The sequence below is a fragment of the Colletes latitarsis genome, unplaced genomic scaffold (assembly GCF_051014445.1).
Source record: "Colletes latitarsis isolate SP2378_abdomen unplaced genomic scaffold, iyColLati1 scaffold0041, whole genome shotgun sequence".
NCBI classification, from domain to species: domain Eukaryota; kingdom Metazoa; phylum Arthropoda; class Insecta; order Hymenoptera; family Colletidae; genus Colletes; species Colletes latitarsis.
Window position 1 is genome coordinate 150001 of NW_027488391.1, and position 5000 is coordinate 155000.

A 5000-nucleotide genomic window follows, 5' to 3' on the forward strand; every position below is an offset into this window, starting at 1 on the left:
GCCCGATACCGTCGGAGTACCGTCGTGCAGCCGGCCGGGCGACCGAGCCTCTGCCGCGAGCGAACGAATGCCACCGCGACAGGCAAATAGCCCAGGCCGTAGACCGACACACAACGGGTCGCGACGTTCTACAAAGGGAGAAGTGCACGACTACGTCGCCGGTTATTCGCCGAAGGGGTGTACCCCGCGTTCTGGAACCGAGGTCCCAACGGGGGAATCGCACGCCAACGGGAGCCAGCTTCGTCGTCGATGAATCTCCCCATTCGATCTTTTGGGTTTCTCAGGTTTACCCCTGAACGGTTTCACGTACTCTTGAACTCTCTCTTCAAAGTTCTTTTCAATTTTCCCTCACGGTACTTGTTCGCTATCGGTCTCGTGGTCATATTTAGCCTTAGATGGAGTTTACCACCCACTTAGGGCTGCATTCTCAAGCAACCCGACTCTAAGGAGAAATCCTCCCCAAACGCGTACCGGTCGCTACGGGCCTGGCACCCTCTTTGGGTAAATGGCCCCATTCAAGATGGACTTGGACACGGTTCGACGTCACGGGATAGACGGATCCTCCTAAACACTACATTTCCCTGCGGCAATAACCGTGGGATTCAGTGCTGGGCTCTTTCCTGTTCGCTCGCCGCTACTAAGGAAATCCTAGTTAGTTTCTTTTCCTCCGCTTAGTAATATGCTTAAATTCAGCGGGTCATCTCGCCTGCTCTGAGGTCGTCGAACAAACTTGTTAGTTGAAAAAAAAAAAAAAAAGAAAAACAAATCGTACACCGTAACGAATCGGAGCAACAAGAACCTGGTGTATATATGGAATCGACCACCACCTCCTACTTCTCCGCGTCCTCCGATAGCATATAATAGCATTTTGCTTTCTCGGAGAAAAGGATATCAATGATGGGTTTTTAGCGCCTCGCCAAAGTGTCTCCCTTCTGTCTTAGTTTTTCATTCGTTCGATGCGAAACGCTCGCTAGGCGTAACCGGCTGATTACTTTTAACGTCCTTCCGTCGCTTTTCAAATTAAAGAAGAACCACGGTGTGTGTCTATGATAGAACTACCCGATCCGATTTTCGTTGATTCTTTGATAGTCTACCAAAGTCCACCGTAAGTTCGAAAGAAAAGCATTCGTGGACTGGACGACCGGCTAAACGCGCGGTCTCGCAATCGATATACATATTCGTAACAAAGAGAGACATGGGGCGACCAACTTCTCAGAGTATATCCCTTCTTTTGGGTTCCGTTCGTATCGCGCTTCTCGTCGTGTTCGTTCGAGCCTCTCCATAGAGGATGATCGTCCGATTCGTTTGATAAATTATCATTTTTCCCTGGGGCTGTACGAACGAACAGAGAGGAAGACGACGACCGACGGATACCACAAATTTCACGTGGTAGGGCATATATTACATATCATAATTATCAGTGTTTGATCAAATTTCTTTCCAGTGTCCTTTTTGTTATGCTCCAAAACTAGTATACGCTTTATTTTCTCTTTCCTTTGCATAAATTATTAACTTCGGGCAACGTCGGGAGCGCCGGTAATCATTAGATTTGTACGAAACGCGATTTGCGCCCCACGGTGGTTTTTAGTGCCGTCAAAGTCAGAAATCGTAGGAGCGGTGCTTTAACGGGCGGTCGTGATGATACTCCAGACAACACGACGCACGACGCCGTAAAACACTCGCGCGAGTCCAGACTGATCTCTGCCTCACCACGCAAGGGGTGCGCAAACTTGCCAATAATATATAATATTTATTCTTTTTCGTACGTCCAGCGACAAACGCCAACGAAATACCCAAATTCTCGCTCGTACGTTGATACCTTTCTCTTCATCGACCCGGCTCCGAAACGTTCTTCGCCATCTCCCCGAAAGGAGAGGTAAACGACGGCGGGGTTAGGGAATCTGAGAACAACGCAAGCAGTTTTAGGACAAGTGAACGACCCTCAGCCAGGCGTGGTCCAGGAATTTTATCCGTGGACCGCAATGTGCGTTCGAAATGTCGATGTTCATGTGTCCTGCAGTTCACACGTTGACGCGCAATTAGCTGCGTTCTTCATCGACCCACGAGCCAAGTGATCCACCGTTCAGGGTAATCATATACAATTTACAATTTTTTTCTTTGTATTTAAAAATGCTCCTTGTTCTTTGCTTTAAAAATATTCGATGTTCGCACCTCCGACCAGCGTATCGACGGAGGATTGAACGCGCCATATCGACGACAAAAGTTTCTTTTTGTTTCCTGAATGACGGAAAACCATCGTTCGACGGCCGGGCGTACAGTACATTCAAAAGCCTTTGCGCGTGGCTGCGACCAAACGGGTATAATACACCCGTATATTCTTGGTTCCGAACAGTAACTTCACGCGCAATCGGGCGAACGCACGCGGCAGCGCCCATCGGTTGCTCGATGAAATCGATGCGATAAACTACAGCCTTCTCGGCTGGTCGTCGTTAGTCGCGCGAGCAACGGATGGCCGCACAATCGACGCGTCGTCGTTTGCGATTATTCGCCTCACGTTAGCCATGAGTATGTATATTATTCATTTACGAACGAACGCGGCAGCGTCCATCGGTTGCTCGATGAAATCGATGCGATAAACTACAGCCGTCTCGGCTGGTCGTCGTTAGTCGCGCGAGCAACGATGGCCGCAAAATCGACGCGTCGTCGTTTGCGATTATTCGCCTCAAGTTAGCCATGAGTATGTATAACATTCATTTACGAACGAACGCGGCAGCGTCCATCGGTTGCTCGATGAAATCGATGCGATAAACTACAGCCGTTTCGGCTGGTCGTCGTTAGTCGCGCGAGCAACGATGGCCGCAAAATCGACGCGTCGTCGTTTGCGATTATTCGCCTCAAGTTAGCCATGAGTATGTATATTATTCATTTACGAACGAACGCGGCAGCGTCCATCGGTTGCTCGATGAAATCGATGCGATAAACTACAGCCGTTTCGGCTGGTCGTCGTTAGTCGCGCGAGCAACGATGGCCGCAAAATCGACGCGTCGTCGTTTGCGATTATTCGCCTCAAGTTAGCCATGAGTATGTATATTATTCATTTACGAACGAACGCGGCAGCGTCCATCGGTTGCTCGATGAAATCGATGCGATAAACTACAGCCGTTTCGGCTGGTCGTCGTTAGTCGCGCGAGCAACGATGGCCGCAAAATCGACGCGTCGTCGTTTGCGATTATTCGCCTCAAGTTAGCCATGAGTATGTATATTATTCATTTACGAACGAACGCGGCAGCGTCCACCGGTTGCTCGATGAAATCGATGCGATAAACTACAGCCGTCTCGGCTGGTCGTCGTTAGTCGCGCGAGCAACGATGGCCGCAAAATCGACGCGTCGTCGTTTGCGATTATTCGCCTCTGGCTATCCGTGAGTATGTATAATATTCATATACGAACGAACGCGGCAGCGCCCATCGGTTGCTCGATGAAATCGATGCGATAAACTACAGCCTTCTCGGCTGGTCGTCGTTAGTCGCGCGAGCAACGATGGCCGCAAAATCGACGCGTCGTCGTTTGCGATCATTCGCCTCAGGCTATCCGTGAGTATGTATAATATTCATTTACGAACGAACGCGGCAGCGTCCATCGGTTGCTCGATGAAATCGATGCGATAAACTACAGCCGTTTCGGCTGGTCGTCGTTAGTCGCGCGAGCAACGATGGCCGCAAAATCGACGCGTCGTCGTTTGCGATCATTCGCCTCAGGCTATCCGTGAGTATGTATAACATTCATTTACGAACGAACGCGGCAGCGTCCATCGGTTGCTCGATGAAATCGATGCGATAAACTACAGCCGTCTCGGCTGATCGTCGTTAGTCGCGCGAGCAACGATGGCCGCACAATCGACGCGTCGTCGTTTGCGATTATTCGCCTCAGGCTATCCGTGAGTATGTATAACATTCATTTACGAACGAACGCGGCAGCGTCCATCGGTTGCTCGATGAAATCGATGCGATAAACTACAGCCGTCTCGGCTGATCGTCGTTAGTCGCGCGAGCAACGATGGCCGCACAATCGACGCGTCGTCGTTTGCGATTATTCGCCTCAGGCTATCCGTGAGTATGTATAACATTCATTTACGAACGAACGCGGCAGCGTCCATCGGTTGCTCGATGAAATCGATGCGATAAACTACAGCCGTCTCGGCTGATCGTCGTTAGTCGCGCGAGCAACGATGGCCGCACAATCGACGCGTCGTCGTTTGCGATTATTCGCCTCAGGCTATCCGTGAGTATGTATAACATTCATTTACGAACGAACGCGGCAGCGTCCATCGGTTGCTCGATGAAATCGATGCGATAAACTACAGCCTTCTCGGCTGGTCGTCGTTAGTCGCGCGAGCAACGATGGCCGCACAATCGACGCGTTGTCGTTCGTTTGCGATTCGCTTCAGGCTACCCGTAAGGATGTATATTATTTTATTACTTCCTCGCCGTCATCAGGACGTTTCGTTCGGAGCACGACGACGAGCACACACGCCACCGGGCAAAGCGGGATACGCAAGTTCAAACCGTAAAGGAACGTCGCGAAACGATGTTCGACGGCGTCTCGTTCCTCGGCTGTAGATCCTTGGGCGCTTTGTTTCGGCCCCTGCGCGTTGTGTGTGACAATCGGTCGTCGTCTCCTCTTCGAGCGAGCGCAACGTAAACAGCCAGCATCGTATCTCCGACCGAGACGCGTATATAATGGAAAAATTGACGGCGGGTGACATCCTCGATCGTCGCAACGATGGGTCTTATTTTCTCTTCTCCTCCTCTTTCTTTCGTTAGTAATGGACGTTTTTTTGTTTTTGTTCGAGATCTTTGTTTAGTAATGGACGTTTTTGTGTTATGTTCTTTCGTTTCTTTGTTCGTTTCGACCCAATCGTGTAAACGACGACGCGCGTCACCTCACGCCAGCATCGATCTACCATTAATACGGCGATTCTCGTTCGTCGAGAGAACCTATGGTCTGCACGGGCTCTCCAACGCTTGTGCTTTTAGCTT

General features: G+C 50.3%; 1 non-coding gene and 1 pseudogene across 1 annotated transcript; both read right to left on the reverse strand.

Annotated features, from left to right (window-relative positions):
* The window catches only part of LOC143350848 (large subunit ribosomal RNA), a 4534-nt pseudogene extending 3814 nt beyond the window's left edge, over positions 1-720 (reverse strand).
* A 1216-nt stretch (positions 721-1936) lies between these two features.
* On the reverse strand, positions 1937-2091 carry LOC143350853 (5.8S ribosomal RNA). The gene has a single exon (XR_013081299.1). It is a non-coding gene; the product is annotated as a 5.8S ribosomal RNA (ribosomal RNA).
* Positions 2092-5000: the final 2909 nt, after the last annotated feature.